The sequence below is a fragment of the Ranitomeya variabilis genome, chromosome 1 (assembly GCF_051348905.1).
Source record: "Ranitomeya variabilis isolate aRanVar5 chromosome 1, aRanVar5.hap1, whole genome shotgun sequence".
Taxonomy (NCBI): Eukaryota; Metazoa; Chordata; class Amphibia; order Anura; family Dendrobatidae; genus Ranitomeya; species Ranitomeya variabilis.
Window position 1 is genome coordinate 417,723,157 of NC_135232.1, and position 23,194 is coordinate 417,746,350.

The following is a 23,194-nucleotide window of genomic DNA, read 5'->3' on the forward strand; positions in this document are numbered from 1 at the left end:
TATGACTTGTTATTTAAGCTATTTTCCTCTTTTTATTGGCTCCATATGTTATTGTCAGCTGTTCATTATCCCGGCTCCAGAATAGGTTGTGAACTAGATACTTTGATGTCTCCCATACACATCACATATAGAGGATAACCTGCTCCCCTAGCAAGCACATGCAGAACAGTTGGAACATAGAGGATATTACACAGCAGTAATGAGCAGTGTTGCTGTGCATCTAGCACTGAGAGTAGACAGAAGAGCCCTTTCTAGAATTAACTTAAACTGCTGTGCTTTCTCTCTCTCAACAGCTTTTCTTACCCTCCATAGACTACTATAGACAGCAGCTGTAGCCTGATCTGTACTCTGACTTAAAGGGCAATTAAATCCTTGAAATCTCTGCCTCTCTGAATACGGATCTTACCCGTAAATTGAGACTTGATGGTTAACGTTTGAGACAGAGGGTAGATGAAGTCTAACAAGTATAGAAAGAGAGGCTTTTTTAATTTTTTTTCCTAACTATCCAGCCATCTGGCTTGTTTACCCCTCAGGGATGGCAATGAAACTGAATGGATCCCATACTTTACTATGAGATCATTCACATTCATCTGCTGTATCCATTGTTATTCTGGACCCTTCAAAGAGGCAGATCAGTAAATGCGCCATGTTTCATTTTGCGATCCAGTTCATCAGTTTTGTAGTACAAACTGGTGAAAAACCCTTACTACAACTCTTGCCATTTTGACATGAATTATCATCAATTGAGGTAGAAAAAAACTGAAATGGATCATGTGGATGTATGAAACCTGGCCCAATTAGGTTTTTTTTATCAATGTTAAAAATATTTATATTCCTTTAAAAGATAGTGACTGTTTAATTAATTTTAGAAATAGGTTGTAGCATTAGTTTTAGTAGATTACCATATTTTGTTACCAACATTAGTTCTTACTGACAATAAATTTGTATGTTAGATTTTAATGGCTTTCTCCAATTTTTTAAAATTGAAATAAATGATTGCATTAAATTGTTTAAAAATAAAATATGCCAATCGGTAATGTAGCTGCTTTACATCTACCAAAATAGACGTCATTTACATCTTAGATTATCATTAGAAATATTACAACCATAGATAGGTTACATAAGTAACTTCACAATATATAGCATGTGTAGGGACATTTTAAAAATGCTTCTACTAATTAATATAGTTTTGTGAAATACTTTTGGGCAAAAAAAGGTGAAAGTACTAAGAAAAAAAATGTTTGCCAGCTTTGGGAACACAGAGACCCCTTCATCAGGTGAATTTTACAAATGAATAAATGAGAGAATAAGATATTTTAGGTATTTTACACTAAGACATACACCGTTTAGATAAGCCAAAGCAATAAAACTGAGACATTTGTTACAAATATAATAAAAGTAATGAGTAAATACCCCGAATGCATTAGATCAGAGTATTTTGTTGGTTGAATGATCATTTAACGAACTATTGGAATGCCGACATAGCCATATACATTTTAGTAATGTTACCCATTATAGTCTTTCACCTTGGCCATACATGATCAGTGGCACAAACGAACAAATATACTTTCAATGAAAGATTATTAATGGTCGAACAACCTTTTTGTGAACGAGAGATCTTTCATCTGAATTTTGCCTTAAAAAAATGAAATACAACCGGCATATGACTGGTCAGATAAAAAAAAATCATTTGTTCTCAGGAATGATCATTTTGGTAAAAATTGTTCATTTTCATAAACTTTAATTGAGGCCATGTGTTAATAGCTGGAAAGTGGCCACATTCTGTACATGCAGAATTCACAGCTAGTGATTAGCGGTCATGTGAATGATGGACGCAATGTCATAACTGCTGAACTAGTGGGACCACTAGAGCCTTGGTGCAGGATCACCGGGGGAGTCATCTGGTAAGTATTCTATTTTTCATTATATTATGACATTTCCTAGCTATGGCATATTTTATAAAATCTCTGAAAACCTCATTACATTTTTAAAACATTTACTCTGTCTTAGTCCAAATAAGAGTTAAAACCAAAGGCGTATCCAGAATCTTCTATAGGAAGCAGTACAGATATGTCCTGGGTTCTAGCGCCAACTTCATCTCCCCAATATAGATTCCTTTACTGGTGCACCTTAAACATGGAATCATATACACCATATAGGAAGATGTCCATGAGAAAATATCAGTGATTTCACGGTCCTGTTGTGTGTTGTCCTGCATTTTTTACTGTTACGAGTCTTGGATGATGATGATAGGACATCCTGATGAAGAGCTTGCTCATAGTTGGTGGTTGTGTGAGAGGAGAGGTATTTCTCTTAATATTTCTATATGTATATTGTCTTATGGTATATGGTTTTTAGAATTAGCCTCAGTTTTTCTACTATTGAAAAAATTATTAAAAAAACCTTATAAAATAATAATAATAACCTGAAATCAATGTATAGAATTGATTCACAAAAAATAATGGAAATAAATGAAATGTGTCATTCTAATGTATTAATTAAATCCTGACCCCTTTTTAACTCACATTCAATTACTGCACAAATTTTAAGAGTGACGGCGTTTCAATATTCACACTGACTACAGAAAAAAAAAAATAATAACAAATTGTAATAAAATAATAATTGTCACGGAAACTATGTGTTAACATGATATCAATAGAAATGATAAAATAAATGTGTCATGCCAGTATATTAATTATTTCCTTTTTTTTAAGTCCGGTTTCCAATGTCGCAATGTTTCAGATAGAAAATCTAGATAGAATCGAGATTTGTTTCAAGTGCCTATAATACGCTTCTTTTTTACGCTAAATCCCCAATTAATAATGCCATGATTATGGTTAGAGATGATAAATATGTGTTTTAGTACAACGTTTCTTAATTATATTCATAGTATTTACCTGTGAGTTGCTTGTACTGATATAAAACAACATGTATGGGATTTATGTTAAGAAGGCAAAATCCATGTGTGCCGACCAAGTTACTGAACAGCCGTGAGCGACAGCTCCCACCCTAATGCTCTCATCACGCAAGAAATACTGCATACTAATAACATGGCAGAGTGCCTCCAATTTCCCAAATGTTCGTTAAAATTACTATTTTTTTCCAGTGGCCTAGAAACAATGGATACTTTCTTAGCAAATGATCCAAAGCTAATTCTTGGACAATAGCTACACCGCCGCTGATATATCCCAACCCTACTATTTCACTTCTGCTTTATCTATCAGCCTTGAGTTTTAGGAGTTCACGCACTGGTTTTCTGTACGGGAAAAAGAGCAGAAAGCTCATCAGATGCTGTTTTCTCAATTCAAAACCGGCGTTTGAGGTGGCCTCGTGGATTAACTAGTATTAATCTGAGCTATCCCCGGTTGTGCACTTATGTATATCAGCGAAATCTTATCAGGCGCACTACAGCCACACACAGCAGTGACGCTTATATATCATCTCCAACCGTATTAATGGCGTTATTCATTGGGGATTTAGCGCAAGAAAGGAGCGCGTTGTAGGCACTTGAAACAAATCTTGATTCTATCTGGACTTAAAATAAATGTGAGATGCTAATATATTGATTATTTCCATATTTTTTTGTCAAGCAATTATATCGATATCATGTTAACATGTAGTTTCCATGACAATTATTATTTTATTACTTTTTTTATAATTTTTTTTCTTTAGTCAGTGTGAATATTGAAAATCCATTACCCTTAACATTTATGTAGTAATTGAATGTGAGTTGAAAAGAAGGCAGTATATGTATATCACACCATAGGCTATACAACCTCATGGAATGGTATCATTTCAAGAAAATTGTCAACATTCAATCTTTGGGTACTATTTTAACTAAGTCAATCAGCTAAAAAAATCTAAGCTATTTTTTTGATGTTCTATAGAATTTTATTAATGTGTGCCCCTTTTGTGTTCATATTATTAAAAATGATATAGTTGAATATGACCTTTTATTTATGCCCAGAGTGAATTCTAATTGGGTTATGTCTTGGCTAGAAATAATTCCAGATGGCCCTGTGCAATACATTTCTGAATTAAATTGGTCAAAAGTGTCTAACGCTAAAAACCTGACGGTGCAGTCATTTAACGCATATACAATGCAGTTTATACTTAAAAATTATATAAAGAGCCATTGACTGTACTCTGTGTACAACAATGTGGATTATGTGGGTGCTATTACAAGAAACAGACAGTAAAAGGGCTAGATTTTATTAGCTGACCAGAGAAGGACGAGTCTGAATGTTGTTGAATATTGCGTACAGATAGAGGAATCCTACATTTTAGTCTTCTCAGTTCATTTCTAGAACTTGACTATTAAGAATTTCCTACTAATGTAAATATTACATTTTTTAAAGGCAAAAAAAGTGAAGACACAGGAGGGTAGATGGCAGATTTGAGGCTTTTACATGGGAACACACATTAGATAGCTGTGGGTCTTTTGATTGTTTGTCCTACAGCTTTTGGTCCAAGTCTCCAGTAGCCATATGTGAATATGATCTCAGTGGGGTAAAGGAGGTGACCAGCTGCCAGATACCACTGGATGTACATTAAGCGCTATCCATTCTGTCAGATACCGTTGGCAAATGTCTGCCAGGCCCAATAGACCTTAGTTGTGCAAGATCTAGTAATTGTCAGTTTCCCTAACAAAAACCTAATATCTGCTGGCAGTTTTCCACATATAATCCCATGTTATCAGCTTTGAAATGTCAAAGCTACTCAGCTTTTGCAGTCTTTGAGAGGTTATACTCAGCAGCTGGGTGCCTAGGTTCATTATTATTTCTAGGGTCCACAATAAAAGCTCATTTATGGAGACCACATGTGAACAGCCTACAAATCATACAGATACTACTCTGGAATTGAACCTATGTTCCTACTACCGTTGAGCCCAATGGGCCAATAGTAGCGGAACCTTAAAATGGCTGAAAGTGAATCATATCCTTTTTGGCACCAATGCCTTTTTGTATACAATATTCTATGGTGATTAAATTGTTAATATTTTTAGACATCACAAAGTTTTAATTGCCTGCAACCTCTACAAGATGGAGCTTTGGAACATAAAGGATACTTTTTATAATGAAGTTTAAGCTAAAATCAGATATAGCTCTTAAATGGAGTCTCCCAACCCCAAAACTCGATTTACAATACTTATATAGTCTTGTAGGTGATTTAGTACGTATAAAAATCATCCCTGTAGTGAAGTTTTTAGCTGCCTAGTTTTTCATAAAAAGTGTTTTATTTCTTATGCAAAATAGGGGTGTATCAGTGCACCCATGTCAGTGCCAAGGGTTCAGTGCACTGTTCCACACCCTCAGTCACCATGCTGCACATCTCCTGTTATGTTGATTGACAGCACTGCCATCTCAGAGCACGGGCTGCCTGAATTAACCTCTTCACCCCTGGGCGGTATTCCATTATTCTGTTCTGCACTGAGACTGCAGGAACTTAGCGAGTACACACACACAGGGTGAGTGCATCCACATTCTCATTCTTCTCTGCTATCTGCTTTGACCATTCGCTAAACTTTCATGTATGGGGACAATAATAGAGAAAAAATGGAGCCTGTGTTCCCCGAAAAGAATATACAAAATGGTCTAAAAACTTTATTGATATAAAATATTTTTTATTAAAAATATTAAAACATGAATGACAATATAACATGATTGCAAAAATCAATAAATGGTTTCAGGGAAATGGCGACGGCACAAGATGTGTGACGACTCAAAGAGGCAATTAACACTCAATGGTACACAAGAGACTGCATTTGTATAATTGTACAATCACTAGTCTTAAGGAAAGGCACTATAGAAAGTACTGTGAGATTACCCCATGTGGTAAAAATGAGAAATCCCATGTAAAAAGTTTGTTTATATGCAAAAATGGACGCCAAATAGCTAACATGCTGGGGTAACAGTAGATGTATGCTTTGCTAAAAACACCACACTGCTCCTTGGACAGAAATAGCTACAGGACAAGTAATAGCATAAATAAAAAATGTGAATGTTCACCCATAGAGTGCAGAATGACCTGTGTGCATCAGTCAAGCCCCAGTGCGCGTTTCACATCGGCTTCCTCGGGAGGCCTATGTGTTATGTGTTCATGCATAGCAAACTTTTTACATGGGATTTCTCATTGTTACCTGAGTGCATCCTATATTTGAATGTCATCTATTCCATATGGGGTAATAGAACAGTACTTTCTATAGTACCTTTCCGTAGGACTATTGATTGCTTTCCACTGTGATTTATATTGGCCTCGTGGGGCATACAATTATACATATGCAGTCTCCTGTGTATCATTGAGTCTTAATCGCCTGTTTGTGTCATCATACATCTTGTGCCTTCGCCATTTCCCTGAAACCATTTATTGATGTTTACAATCATGTTATATCATCATTCATTTTTAATATGTTTAATAACATTCACAAATGTTATATTAATTAAGTTTTCATACTTTTTTGTATGTTCTTTATCTTTGTATACAGGCTCCATTTTTTTCTCTATTATCCCCATTGTATTGGGAGCTCCCCTTGTGGACTATGGACCTTAATTTTGTCTATGGCTGTAGCAAATTTTGTACTTCCATGTATCTCTGTATATTAAAAAAGAGATCACTGTATTATGAACCTATTTAGATTAAAAAAAAAACCTTAAAGGGAATCTGTTACCACATTTGACCTATCTAAGCTATTAATATGGGCATACAGGTCATAGGCCACTGAAAAAAAAAGTCCTACCTATATGTCTCATACCAGATGACTTGTTGTCAATAAATCATCTTTTATCACTTTATGTAAATGACCTCTTCCTGGCTCTGGGGAACTGTACTCGTTCCCTGGATGAGAGGCCTTTAATGGGTTTCTAGGGAGATCCTAATTTTCCCTGCCAAGACAGTCAGCTGGCGTACGGAAACATATAAGCCAGGCAATGCTCCCTGAAAAAACATATGCAAATTAGCTTTCCATCGGGATGGATGAAAGCTTTGTGTACCTGGGTTCTAAATCCATTGCATAGACATAAACACTTGACTACCTGCAACTACCGATAGGAAGAGCCTAGATGCTTACTGTATATTTATAGTAGAGTTGTATGTATAACAGTGAATATTAGGCTCCTGAGTAGAGATGATCAAATCGATTCAATGCAAATTTGGATTGAATATCCTGAAATTCGCAGGTCCCACTGAATTTGAGCCATAAGTATTTTGATTTGCGTGAATCGCCAAGAAACATCCGTCACTATTTTACACTTTAAAGAAGACTGCACAAGTCATAGACTGGTCGAGATTCCCCAACTTGCCTTGTAGCTACCACATGACATGGTATATCTTCACTAACCTGCCTTCAATCTTATGTCTACTGTCCTTCAACCTTAAAAACTGTGAAACCATAAAACCAGGAGAGACTATTATACCTGGTGTCTCTCCTGGTTTTGGTGGCAATGCAACAGTTAGGATTGTTTGCTGTGCATGCACCTAAAATTTAGATGCATCACTTGCTGGCAAAATCTCTTTCTCTCTTACAAATTACTGAGACTGGCTTTCCATTTAGCACATAAAATAAGTTGTAACTATGGACTCCTACGAGACCCCATAGTGTCAGACACATCTTTTCAAGACAATTGGACTAACTGCAATTTTCAGAGAAAATTCACTAAAGCGGGCAAATTCAAATTTCAAAAGGTTTGATGATCTCTACTCTTAAAAGGGTTGTCCACTACTAGGACGACCCCTTCTTGATCTAAATGTTTAAAATAAAAAGGCTTATACTCACCTTACATGCTGGCGCCGTTCCAACGGTGTCATCACTCACGTTACCGGGGCTCTCGTGCAGTTGTTATGAGATGTGATGCACGGCACCCAACAAGTGCTGGCATCACTGTGTGTTTGAGGCGATTGGCTGGAAGCTAAGTGTCCTTGGGCTAACACCCTTCTTTGCATTCCTCTGAGTCATCCATCAGTGCCTATAAAACTGCATATCGCTGAAAGTTATGATGGACTATTTATCATTACTTGAACCAGGCTTTAATTGTTTGGTGAATTGACCTCCCCCTTGTTTATTCTTTATCTATTTTTTTCTGGAGTCCTATGGAATATAGGTTGTGTGTATCTATGAAGTGGCCATCATAGCCAACACATTATAGGATTCTTTATAGCTATACACAAGTGCATTGTTTAGCTATAGTCTATTTCTGGTTATTAGGAATATATGCATGGGGGAAGTAAAGTATTTTGTGCATTATAACCCTCTTTTTACCTAGCGCTTTCCTTTCATTTCTTTTTTATGCTTATTGATTTCCCACCTATAGCTTGATAGGAACAAATAGGGCTAGCTGGGGATAGCCTCCATTGAGTGGGGGCACCAAAAAATCGCTTCTATCAGGGTGCCAACCTCCACTGACAGGAAGGGACAGCAGCCAAGCGTAGGGATACTGCTAGGTTATGTGCACGGCTAGATCTATTGTGTTTCACTGGGATTAGGTATTTTTAATGTATGCATTAATTAAAATAGATTTTTTAAGGGACTACATGTTACACAGTTGATTATTTTCCCTGACCTTATATATATTTTTTGTGTTTGGCATCAATGTGCCCACCTTCACGTTTTGAACATGAAGAGGAAGTCAGGGCTGCAGCTGATCTCTGACTTCCTCTTCATGTTTAAAACGTCCAAAGGTGGAGACAGTGATGCTTAGTAGTGGACAACCCCTTTATGTTCTCCATTGTGGTGATGGCTGGCATCCTGGAGTTTACCAAATACTATATGTCTAAAAAGAGGAGATTTAGAATTCTGCATCAGAAAAATAGAGCTCTGATTTCTCTTTCTTAATTTGTAGAGTTTTATTTTTTTTAAAGCTACAGTAGTCAGGTCTATGAACTTATAAACGATAATTATATATATTTGGGTGAAATCTTAGGCAACACATTACTAAACCATATTGTCTTCTTTAGATCACAGACAAAGGGCAACTGTTTTTCCAAAACCGGCAACACATTATTCAGGGATTCAGTATTCTCACTAGATTAACAAAAAATAATCCTCATCAATTAGATTATACTAAATGTAATATACCATTTCCTTTTACACATTATATTTTCTCAAAGCTTGGACTATAGGATCCTGACATTGATAAGTTCATTTTCAATTACCGTAGATAAATATTTACGTGTAAAATGTTCCTAATTCTTGAGCTGCATTTAATGTTATTCGATTCACAATTCCTGTTACTGCGTGTTTATTATATTACATGCTTAGACTTTTAGAATAGAATAAAATAATATTTTAGAATAACCTTTCTTTCATTTTTTAATCTACACATTAAATGTGCAGAATAAATATTTCTAAATAATATTGTAGCTGATATAATTTCCTATAATAAATCAGCATGTATGGAATAGAGCTAATCAATCCTAGATCTCTTCTTAATTTGACGGACCTGTACATGTACCTAGCTACAATGTTCATATAGTCACTTCCACATTAGCATTTTATATATAATGGTTTTCGATGGTTGCACAGGAACAATACTATTGTGGACATGTCATCACAGTTTTGTTAGATAAAGTATCCATATAAATGACCTACAGATTTGCCAGATCTAAGAAAGAATTAGAATTATTGTCTTACATATGAATGGCATCATGTCCATACAGTAAACAGAAATAAATGGGATTCGGTGATTTCTGGCCGCGCGTGAATTACAATTACTGAGTCATGGTATTTCCTTTTTCTTGTTTTTTATGATACTTTTAAGTCTAGTTTTAGGCAGGACTGTCAACCATAAAGGTAATGAAGATGTCACGTTTTTGACACTAAGCTGTGTTATTCTTATGATGACTGCGTTTCTTGCATTCCAGGTCCGAGAACTCTAAGGGGGATTCTTTTGATAATTGAATATGGAAAGATACTTGTATTTTGCAAACCAGAGACTATGTTTTTTGTAGTTATTTTTCAGCTGCCTGTTGTTAATTTGGCTGCCCAATAATTCCGAAGAGAAGGGTTGATGATTGTGAGCCTGCCGATTGCTGCCTGCAGTTTGAAGACAGTTTTCTTTTATTTCCATAATAAAAAGAGACGAGTTGGATAGACTGTTGATTAAAATTTACTCGCGTTCCAAATACTAAAGTGAAGTTTTATGCTGAGACATTTCTTTCGACTAAACGCTACAGTTAAAGTTATCATACGCGTGCCAAGACTCTATATCCATTTTATTATTCCACTTTTGGAACTGAAATTCTTTTAGGAATGTATAGGTTTTCTATTCTTTTATTTGGCCATTATAAAAAAAATCAAGAATGTCTTGACCAGAGGTAACAAAGAGTCTAATGAAAAAGCGAGGTTCTAAGTACAAAATGTGAAGTATGAAATGTCAGATGTATTTCCATTCTTATTGCTTGTCATCAAAGTCTATTTTAATTGTCGATTCTAAAATTACACAGATTGCACCTGTATTTACACTGATTAATCTACTATTATCTAACATTTTATATGTTTTATATATTTATACATACAGAACATAGAGAGACAGCGACAGACCCCTTACAAGGTGGCAACTTAGTGACAAAGAATACACTTCTCCGTGGGATCCCTGGTAGATTACATGATCACCTCTTACCTCAATATCTGCTATTGAATGTGCGTAAATCTAAACTATGTGATCTATGCAATGAAATATGCGGAAAATGTTATCCAATGAACGCTATTCATAGGAGCCTGTATTCCATTGTTTTGTGCAATCAGTCTTTATTTATTTCATATTTACTGATAGTCCTGTGGGTTTAATATGATGATTTACTATTGCTACTAAATGATCACAATCCATGGAAAAATGCAGAAACTGTCAGTTTTCATAGAAAAGAGCTCATTAGCATGTATATGTGCGCTTTGGGGTGACATTGCCTATCTATCTATTATCTATCTATCATCTATCTATCATTATCTATCATCTATCTATCTATTATATATTTATCTATTATCTATCTATTATATATTTATCTATTATCTATCTATCTGTTATATATCTATCTATTTATTATATATCTATTTCTTATATTTATGTATGTATGTATCTATGTATCTATCTATGATACTGTATATATATATCTATTATCTATCTATTATATCTATTATATATCTATTTATCTATGATATATCTATCTATTATCTGTCTTTCAATGTATCCATTATATATCTATTATATATATCTATGTATCACATATCTATTTATCTATTGTATATCTAGCTATTATCTATCTAGTGTATATCTAGCTATTATCTCTCTATCTATCTATCTATCTATCTATCTATCTATCTATCTATCTGTCCCATATCTAACTTTCTTTCTAGACTTTATCTATGTATCTAACATCTACCTATCTATTATCTATCTATATATCGATATATCTACCTATCTATCTATTATCTATCTATCATCTATCTATCTATCTATCTATCTATCTATCTATCTATCTATCATCTATCTGTCTAACTATCCTTTAGCTATATCAATGCATGTAAGTTAGTAAATGCAATGTGTGTGAAGCTTGTGTAATTGGTGAAATTAGGACTGAATCAGAAAATAGAAGATGCAATTTTACCATCTTTATTCCATGCAAATATGTTATTTCTAGAAGTATAGTGTTATGTGTACATTTACTGTATAGAACTTAACCATTCTAAACAAGTTGTACTGTTGAGAAGACAATAAACACTCTTTTTGTTGTGTACAATTCTGTAAAAAGGGAATTAATTCACGTGTATATGAGCTGGATAATGACAAGAAAAGCACACATCTACAACTTACCCATACAGGGGACCAGGCCTTATAAAGGAAGTGAGTAGTAAAAATAATAAAAGTTCAGGCTAGGCTGTCAGAATGTGGGAAGACAAATACAAAGAAATTCTGTTATTTCCTTAAGGCCAAAACTGTTTTCTTGATTAAGGGGTTAATCCAAAACGATGTAGTCTTCCTATATCTTACGACACATATCTGCGTGCGTCTTTTGTTATCCCTCTACAATAGCATTATTACTTACTACTAAAAAACTGCATTAACGCACATGTAATCCATTGCGTGGTGATCGTATTAATTAGTGTTGTCCTCCCTGTATCGCCATTTCTACTTTGCTAGTGTGTAGGGTAGTAGGACTCCCGTGTAAGCACAAATGGGCAGTAAGTAATTCCGTCGGAGTTTTTAGATGCCACATTTCCTAATATTAGTAACCCAATTTAAAAAGACATGTTTTTTAACACTTTTAACACATTTGCCCACATTGTCCATTACTGTTTGGATCAGAGCTCAGATGAAGTCATTGTCCTTTATGGACCATGGTCTTGTTCATCTAGGAACGCAGTTGGTCATTTTTCCAGCATGGAGCTGTTCAATGATGTCTTCGGAGGTTTAGCGTCTTAGTAAGTTTTCAATAATGCTCTTTTAGGTGCTTTAAGACAAATCCTGTCCCAAAACATGCAGTTTTATTTTTCTTATTTCATGATAATTGGTGAGCATGAGGCTGTAGGTAATAAGCAGCCGTGAGCTAAACCAGACTATGGAGCTTGGTGGCATATAGAAACAAAGCTTTGTGTTTTTCTCATGTTGATTCCATAGCGCATTAATTGCTCACCACAGCAACAAATTGCCCGTGTGAAAATGGCCTTAGTCAACATGCTTCTGTACAAGAATGACTGCACTGTGTGAATAGGCTGCAGATGCTGCTCTACAGACCCTCAGCTGTGGAGGATGGAGCAGTCATTTCACAGATGGTGAGGCAGCTACGAGGACCGAAACATTGAAGTGTTTATGAGAAAGTTCACAAGGCTTCCCCACCGGTCCAACCAGAGATATATTCGCTGACATGTTTGGAGTGAAAAAACGCAATTTGCTTTCAAGACCCCTTGATTGGACTTACTAAGACATATATTAGAAAATATTATTATGGATCTCTGATAGTTAACACTTTGAATCCACACATCAATGGGGATTACAGGAGTTTTCCTATGTGACACTATAAGCTCTATACACCACTACATATATTGTCACCAAATGATCCATTTAAACTAATTTTTCATGTTGCCTGGAACAGAATATTGCTATTTGTACAGATATATCTAATACTTCTTGATTGACAAATTATTTCCCATTTAATATTTCCCTCCATTCATTTAGAATAAAAATACATATGACTAGCTGTATACAGAAATAATTATGTGTATATATATATATATATATATATATATATATATATATATATATATAGATAGATAGATACAGAAATAATTATATATTAATGTGTGTATATATTTTAACGTTCTGTAATAAAAACCTATTTTTGAATAATTTCCAATTTTATGCCTCTATCTGCCAAGTTTGTTGGCAGTAAAATCATTCTGGCAGCTGCAGTAAATAAAATTACAAGGTACATTTTAGGTGACGGCTACAAGGAAGACTTTTCCTACTTTAAATGACACTGAAGTGAAGAAGGATGAACCACCATTGTAACAAGCTGCCATGTATATATTTTACGTGTTTTAAGCTGTAATAGTCATGGTCATTTTGGGCAAAGAGATATCAGTGTAGCCGGCAAATACATAGGATTACACTAAAAATAACTGCACTCACCTCTTTGACCTAAACACACACACACATATACAGTATATATATATATATAATATATATATTATGTGTGGGAGATTGCAGTGCTCAGCAGCCATCACTAAATAATGTATGGATCTGTGCTGATCAGCTGCTTACATTACATATTGATGACCTATCCGAGTCTTGGACAACCCCTTTAATCACTCCAATAATACAGTCCATTTTCAGGCCTAGTTTATAGTCCTATAAACCTCTTTTTCTGTAGATGCTATGCCCAGATCTGTTGTAACGGTTAGTAAAATGTATGGTTCTTTGTTATTTGGACAAATATCATTATTTCCCAGGCTACGCTCACAGGACATGTATTTTTAGTCGTGTGCCATCTATGGAAAATATTGACAGCACTCGGACCAATGTTTTTTAATAGGACTGTTCAGTTATTTTTCCTGGACCGAATGTGCTCGTGAAAAAAGTAATTATATCCACTCGTCTTCTCCATATTTTGAATGAGAATCGCCTATTTCAGTTTTTGGGTGCACAAAAAAAAATCATATCCCATACAGATAAAGGGTATTACATTGCAATTCTTTAACATAAGAAACTGTATTTTGTCTTGTACATTTTAATAACTGCTCATATGTAAAAACAGATGCAACCAGATAACTTACATACGGATGGCAATACAAATAAAAAAATTACTTTTTCCTGGTAGGAATTTGAACAATTATGTACTTATGATATTCTTAATAAAAATCAGAGTTAAATAAAATAAAAATATGAATATATTGTATCATGGGCCCAACACATAATTGGGTTATAACTTTTGTTTGCTATTTTACGTTACATTTTAATAAATGTATTAAAATATAAACTCAGCAGATATAAAGAAAAAAAGGAACAATTCAAATATGGATGTATTAACTTGAAAAATGACAAGAAAGATATATAACACCTCTTGTAAATATTTCTTACCTGTAAGTTCACAAAAGTTGACTTTATGGTAATTAATGATCTGAATATTCATTATTCTCCATTAAAACAATAAACATCATAGTTGATAGTAGATGTATGCCTTATCCATTTTAATATTTTTTCACTGACCTCCACAATGAAATGGTTAATGGCAATAATAATAGAATAATGGATATCTGCGAGCTATGTCTAAGCTTGTCATAATCCATTTATCTTATTAATGTACTTGAAAATTGATATACATTGCCTAAAGCCAATGCAAAGGAATTACGGTATGTATATACGTGTATGGGGAAATATTGGAAATACAGAGTAAGCAGATTTATCCAAACTTATATACAGTATATAAAATTTACTGCAGACCAAAAATTCTTCTTTTATTTTTAGTGTCATAGTCTCCTTAGTATGTACAGTCCTACTAGATACGCAACAGCTGGCTAACATGATTACTCTTCCACTAGTCATTGCAACCATGGCTCTACAGTTATTAATAAAGTCTATTAAAACCTATGCTGATGGCGTACATATTCTTTTAAAGCCCTCCTGCCATATGAAGAACAAAGTAATATTGATTTATATCAGGCAGTGTGCATGATGTGTTTTTACTTGGCATGACAAACATCTGCTGACTAATCTTCCCGAGCACATATGTGGACCAACAGTGACATCTGATGGCCTAGCAAACGCTAGTGTGCAGCGAGAGACTGCAGAGCCTCCTAAGCTATTCTGATGGGTACGACGGTTACAGTACAATGTGTCCTGATACTACCGTATGATGGCAGGGATAGCTTTGTATTCCCATTATGTTGCTGGTGCAAGATTTCAGGTTTCACAAAAAACATATTACAGCAAATTATGTTCCGCTGGCATCTAATGCTTCAGAGATCTCAAGTGTTCTCAGTTTTAGATACAATCAAATTCAGATGTGGACGGTAGCAGGATAGGACTACAGGAACAACATTATCCTTAGGAAAGGTCATCAATAGTCATAGTTTCATAGTTGTTAAAGTTGAAAAAAGACATGTCTATCGAGTTCAACCTATAACCTAATGTTTTGATCCACAGAAAGGTAAAACCTAGAGATCAATGAATCGATTAAATTTAAATCGAATTTGAGTTGAGCAATTTGCGATTCATAAAAAAAAAATACCCCTGCGCCTTTTTACACATTGCAGAAGATTGCATCAGTTATAGAGAGGTAATGGTTACTCCCCAAGCTTTCATACAATGTCTTGCAGGTATGACATCAAATGGTATAACGCTGTTAATCAAAAGAGACTATCACAGCTTGTATAAAAGCCTTAGAAGGGAATGCAGCAGCCATTTTAGTGTAACTTAGGATAGTGAGAGAATGTCAGAGCTCACATCTCATCAACAGATAACAAAAGAAAGCTTTAAAACACTGAACAAATACTCCAGACAGTAAGGGTACCGTCACACAGTGCAATTTTGATCGCTACAACGGCACGATTCGTGACGTTCCAGCGATGCATTTACGATATCGCTGTGTCTGACACACTACTGTGATCCGGATCCCCGCTGAGAATCGTACGTCGTAGCAAATCGTTTGAAACTTTCTTTCGTCGTCTAGTGTCCCGCTGTGGCGGCATGATTGCATTGTGTGACACAGGTTGTATACGATGTGCGCACAGTAACCAACGGCTTCTACATTGCAAATACGTCATGAAATTATCGCTCCAGCGCTGTGTATTGCAACGTGTGACCGCAGTATACGACGCTGGAGCGATACTTATACGACGCTGCAACGTCACGAATCGTACCGTCGTAGCGATGAAAATGGCACTGTGTGACGGTACCCTAAGTGAAGATGAGTCTGTCACAGGTTCAACTGGTAGGGGAGAGAAAGATAGGAGAGATGCCAGCACCAGTGCCAGATAGTGATGAGCAAACGTGCTCGGATAACGTCTTATCTGAGCATGCTCAGGTGTTTTCCGAGTATCTTGGGCGTGCTCATATATTATGTTCCAGTCCCTGCGGCTGCATGATTTGTGGCTGTTAGACAGTTTGAACACATGCAGGGATTGACTGTTTGTTAGGGAATCCCCATATGTGTCCAGGCTGTCTAACAACTGCAAATTAGGCAGCCACAGAGATGCGAACATAATATATGAGCACGCCCAAGATGCTCGGAAAACACCAGAGCATGCTCGGATAAGACATTATCCGAGCATCTTCGCACAAAATAGTGCCAGAGTGATTGATTAGTAAAATGGTGTAGCTGGCATCTGTTCGGCTGCATTTGAATTAGTTACACATTTTTTTCTTCATTCTTAAGGCACTAGAAAGGAGAAGCAAGACTGCGCAAGGTGGCATTTTAGATGTGCACTTATCTAGAATTTCTTTTTATGTCATTTTTAGAAAGAGAAAAGTGTTGAAATTTGACAACTAAAAAAATGTAGGTGTTCATGTCTATTTTTGAAAACTAGTCTTACTAGTCTAATTTGGAAACTATATAACCACACCTATAATGTGACCTTCTGTCACATTTTCTTTCTATACATGTACCTACCTACCTACGTAGCATTTCTTATTACGTTCTTTTTTGGCAAGGGTTGATTAATCAGGGTTAAAATGATATATAAAAGTTAATTACAGTGCTGTACAAAAATGTATGGAAAAAAATAAGTAGTAATGGCTAGGGACAAGGTGTTATAAATGAAGAAAAACGCACACCATGGCTAAGGATATGGTAACCACTAGGAGCATCAGTGGCACTAGCCGCCCCGTGCAGTAGTGCTACAAAATGCGTAAGACAATTGACATTCTTTGCTTCTGGCAAAATATTAGTAGGGAGGAAGTGTAGGGCATTATAGAATGTTTGGCCCATCACTCATCTCAGTCACAGCACAATGTTGACACCGCCAGTTTACATCAGTGTTCTGCACAGAACGGTCAGTCTGATCATAAATGGCTTAGAGGGATCATTTTTAGATCATTTTTTTAATTTAAAAAAGTGACGCCGAGTCTCTCAGTGCACTGTAATTCAATGGGATGTTGGTTATTATAGGATTACCATCAATTTAATTTTGACATTACTAAAGCTGAGTTTGTGTTAAAGAAATTAAAAGGGGATAGATACAGTGCTAGGAGACCTCACAGTGTTATTCACATCTTTTCACGGCAACTGGAGCATCAGTAAATTCTTGGGAAAAAAAATACTGAGCCTGCTGAATTCAAATATCAAAAGACTCACTTATCTATAGTGAAAGCTCTATGAGGCAGATGTTAAGGTTCCTATATTAGGGGGGAAAATCCCTCCAGACTCCACTTATGGCAATCAGACTAATTACCTGGATAAATGTCCATCATAGAAATCTGGTACCAATAACTTGTAATATTATTATTTTTTAATAATAATAATTATTATTTTTAAGGAAGATATCCCGGCCCTATTTGAACATATTCAGGTTATTAATAATATTAGGTTGATGGAGCTGCAACTCCCAGGAACCTCCAATGATTATCTGGTGAAGAAGTCCTCCTGTGAGCACTGGGGCAGCTTCATTATTTACCAGCACATTTCTGAGCTTTTAGCACTGGCTGTATCTGCTTGGATAGCTCCGCGAAATTTCAAGAAGAAAAAGGTAGCATGTATATCAAAGGGATCACCTTCGATATACATGCTACCTTTTTCTTCTTGAAATTTCGCTGCGTTTTGTTGTAGCATGTCATTGGTGATCCCTGACGGTGGTGCCCACCTAATATTGTTATTTTGAACTCCTTGGATAGCTCCGTTCCATTTTCGTTAGCCGGACAAAGCTGTAGTGAGGCAACACATGACCTCTGGGAGAAAGCCACTTCCTGAATTTTAATTTGACATTGAAAATACACTCAAATAGGTTGTCCTGTGAAGACTTTTTCTCCACCTGAAGGAGATTTTCTATATGGCACTCCTTGTACCGTAAAAGTGATGCGACAAGATGAAGATTGACCCTCAAAGCATAAAAATAAAATATAGTCAAAAAGCCAAACTTTCACTAAATACGAAAAGTAAGGCATTACATAAATATAGTAATATTTTACAATCCGGACCATATCAATGTCTACTATGTTGTCCTATGTGTTTTCATTTTGTAAGACTTCTTAGGGCTTTTCTTGAGATTTATATATTTTTCCATATTTATTTTTATTTGCATTTTTGTGCCGAAATATCTAGCTTCTTTAACTATAATAAAAACTAGATGGTAGCCTGATTCTAACGCATTGGGTATTCTAGAATATGTATGTAGTTTATTTTTGAAGATTTTAGAATAATACTTTGAATACACAGGATTCGGCCAACCGCGACTAATTAGCGAAGCGTGGTTCAAATCCCGCACCAATCTGCGGCCAGACTGCGCCTGTTGCTGTTGTTCACGGCTGGCCACGTAGTATATAGCACAGCCACGTAGTATATAACAGCCCACGTAGTAAATAGCACAGTCACGTAGTACATAGCACAGCCATGTAGTATATTGCACAGCCATGCAGTATATAGCACAGCCCATGGAGTATATAGCACAGCCTATGGAGTATATAGCACAGCCCACAGAGTATATAGCACAGCCACGTAGTATATAACACAGCCCACGGAGTATATAGCACAGCCCATGGAGTGTATAGCAGCCCACATAGCATAGAACACAGCCACGTAGTTTATAACAGCCCACGTAGTATATAACAGCCCATGCATGCAGTATATAACACAGCCCATGTAGTGTATAACACAGCCCACGTAGTGTATAACACAGCCCACGTATTGTATAACACAGCCCATGTAGTATATAACAGCCCACGTAGTGTATAACACAGCCAACATAGTATATAGCACAGCCCACGTAGTATATAGCACACCCCATGTAGTACATAACAGCCCATGTAGTGTATAACACAGCCACGTAGTATATAGCACAGCCCACGTAGTATATAGCACAACCACATAGTATATTGCACAGCCACGTAGTATATTGCACAGCCATGTAGTATATTGCACAGCCACGTAGTATATTGCACAGCCCACACAGTATATTGCACAGCCCATGTAGTATATAGCACAGCCCATGTAGTATATAACAGCCCATGTAGTATATAGCACAGCCCACGTAGTATATAGCACAGCCCACGTAGTATATTGCCAGTATATTGCACAGCCCACGTAGTATATTACACAGCCCACATAGTATATTGCACAGCCCACGTAGTATATTGCACAGCCCACGTAGAATATTGCACAGCCCACGTAGAATATTGCACAGCCCACATAGAATATTGCACAGCCCACGTAGTATATTGCACAGCCCACATAGTATATTGCACAGCCCACGTAGTATATAGCAATGTGGGCATCATATCCCTGTTAAAAAAAAGAATTAAAATAAAAAATAGTTATATACTCACCTTCCGTTGGCCCCCGGATCAGGCGAAGCGTTTACCGATGCTCCTTGCACGCTCCGGTCCCAAGAGTGCATTGCGGTCTCGCGAGATGATGACGTAGCGGTCTCACGAGACCGCTACGTCATCATCTCGCGAGATCTCAATGCATGGAGTGGTCATCGGAACGTCACGAGGAGCAGGAAAGGCCTGTTCTGGATCCGAGGGGCCGACGGACGGTGAGTATATAACTATTTTTGCATAGGCAGCATCAATAGTAAAAAGTTGGCCACACAGGGTTAATAGCAGCGTTAACGGTGTGCGTTACACCGTGGCATAACGTGGTCCATTAACGCTGTCATTAACCCTGTGTGAGCGCTGACTGGAGGGGAGTATGGAGTGGGCAATGACTGCGGGCAGTAAGAAGCAGCCATTTTGCCGCCGAACTGTGCCCGTCACTGATTGGTCATGGCTGTTTTGCCGCGACCAATCAGCGACTTGGGATTTCCGTGACAGACAGACAGAAGGACAGACAGAAAGACGGAAGTGACCCTTAGACAATTATATAGTAGATAATTTATATGCAAACTGTCTCCTTATATTTCTCTACTGGTGAAGTGCTATAGCTACTTGGAGTATGCACTTGAGAAAACCAAAGACTGAAACATAATAAGCAAATACCTTGCAGTAAGCAAATAAACAGCAATAGTGCATGAAAAAAATATAGGGTACTTGGTTGGATCTCCGTTGGCTGTTGACTCTGATGAGTCCTGTATGCCCTAATATTGTGGAATATCAGGTGAGTGCAAACTAAATATTAATTTGAAATCACCATCGGATAAGACCCTATTGGCGCTTTTCTCTCCTATAGTGTTTCTATGGTAATAACTCTGAAATGTTTCAACATATCCCATTGATTTGGATATTGCTTTTTCGTGACATATTATACTTTTTGATAATGGTAAATTTAGATCAATATGTTTTGTGTTTATTTATAAAAAATATCAGAAATTTGACAGCAATGTAAAAAAATAGCAATTTTCAAACTTTGAAAGATTATCTCTTTAATCCAGATAGTCATCCCATAGCAAAACATTAATAAATAAAATTTCCCTCATGTCTGCTTTACATCAGTACCATTTTTAAAATGTTCTTTTATTTTGTAATGTAGCATTTTAGGAGGTTTAACCCCTTAACGACCGCCGATACGCCTTTTCACGGTGGTAGTTAATGGTACTCAAACCACAGCGCCTTTATTTGACGGCGCTGTGGAAAAATTGTACAGCCGAGACCCCAGAGAATATGATTCGGGTTGGTTTTTGCGATCACCGTTATTAATCGCATAATGGCGACCACAAAAATAAAAATCTGATTTGCCATTTTACTTCTCTCTCCTCTGATGTGATTGCATATCAGAGGAGAGAGAAATAGGGTCCCCCGATCCCCCCGGTACCTCCCGGTGTCCCTGAGTCCTCCTGGTTCCCCCCACAGCTGCTGGTGTCTTCTTCCTGTAAGAAAATGGCATGCGCCCGCCGATGTCTGCCGGCCGGCACCCAGCAACAATAGGAGATTTTTTTCTATTGGTTCATTTTAGACCCTAACACAGTGATTAAAATAAAGAAAAATAGTAAATCAACCCCCCCTTTGTCACCCCCTTAGGGAACAATAATGAAATTAAAAATATATATTTATTTCCATTTTACCATTAGGGTTAGAGTTGGGCTAAAGTGAGTTGGGCTAAAGTTAGGGTTAGGGTTGGGGCTAAAGTTAGGGTTAGGGTTGGGGCTAAAGTTAGGGATAGGGTTGGGGCTTAAGCTAGGGATATGGTTAGGGTTGGGGCTAAAGTTAGGGTTAGGGTTCGGGCTAAAGTTAGGGATAGGGTTGGGGTTGGGGCTAAAGTTAAGGGTTAGGGTTGGGGCTAAAGTTAGGGTTAGGGTTGGGACTAAAGTTAGGTTTAGGGTTATGGTAGGGGCTAAAGTTAGGGTTGGGGGTTAGAGTTGGGGTTAGGGTTTGGATTGCGTTTATGGTGGGGATTAGGGTTAGGATTGGGATTAGGGTTAGGGATGTGTCAGGGTTAGGTTTGTGGTAAGGGTTATGGGTGTGTTGGGGTTTGTTGGGGTTAGGGTTGTGGTTAGGGTCAGGATTAAGGGTTAGGGGTGTGTTAGAGTTAGGGATGTGGTTGGGGTTATGGGTAAAGTTGGGATTAGGGTTAGGGGTAGGTTAGGGTTAGGGTTGGAGTTATAATTGGGGGGTTTCCACTGTTTAGGCACATCAGGGGCTCTCCAAACATGAAATGGCGTTCGATCTCAATTCCAGCAAATTCTGCATTGAAAAAGTAAAACAGTGCTCCTTCCCTTCCGAGCTCTGCCGTGCTCCCAAACAGTGGTTTACCCCCACATATGAGGTATTGGCGTATGCAGGACAAATTTGACAACAACTTTTGCAGTCCAATTTCTCCTGTGACCCTTGTGAAAATAGAAAATTAGGGGCTTAAAAATTCATTTTTGTGGAAAAAATGATTTTTTATTTTCAAGGCTCTGTGTTAAAACTTTAGTGAAACATTTGGGTCTTCAAAGTTCTCACAACTCATCAAGATAAGTTCCTTGGGGTTCTAGTTTCCAAAATGGGGGTCACTTGTGAGGGGTTTCTACTGTTTAGGCACATCAGGGGCTCTGCAAACACAATATGACGCCAGCAGACCATTCCATCAAAGTCTGCATTCCAAAATGATGCTCCTTCCCTTCTGAGCTCTGCCATGTGCCCAAACAGTGGTTCCCCCCACATATGAGGTATCAATGTACTCAGGACACATTGCACAACAAGTTTTGGAGTCCAATTTCTCCTATTGCCTTTGGGAAAATAAAAAATTGCGGACTAAAACAATTTTTCTGGGAAAAAAATATTTTTTATTTTCAAGGCTCTACATTATGAACTTTAGTGAAACAATTGGGGGTTAAAAGTCCTCACCACGCATCTAGATAAGTTCCTTGGGTGATTTAGTTTCCAAAATGGGGTCACTTGAGGGGGGTTTCTACTGTTTAGGCACATCAGGAGCTCTCCAAACGCGACATGGCGTTCGATCTCAATTCCAGCCAATTCTACGTTGAAAAAGTCAAACGGTGCTCGTTCCCTTCCGAGCTCTGCCATGTGCCCAAACAGTGGTTTACCTCCACATTTGGGGTATCGGCATATTCAGGACAAATTGCACAACTTTCTTGGTCTAATTTCTCCTTTTACCCTTGGAAAAATAAACATTTTGA

The 23,194-nt window shown here is 37.0% G+C and overlaps 1 long non-coding RNA gene across 2 annotated transcripts in view; it reads left to right on the forward strand.

Moving 5' to 3' along the window:
* LOC143812503 (uncharacterized) overlaps positions 1 to 23,194 on the forward strand; it is a 68,735-nt gene that overhangs the window by 31,373 nt on the left and 14,168 nt on the right. The window contains exons 1-2 of one of the 2 annotated variants that reach the window (XR_013223610.1): positions 1,858 to 1,904; positions 10,512 to 10,633. This is a non-coding gene — a long non-coding RNA (uncharacterized LOC143812503). Of the gene's footprint in view, positions 1 to 1,857; positions 1,905 to 10,511; positions 10,634 to 23,194 lie in introns of those variants that run through there. The other variant, XR_013223600.1, reaches the window with a different exon arrangement.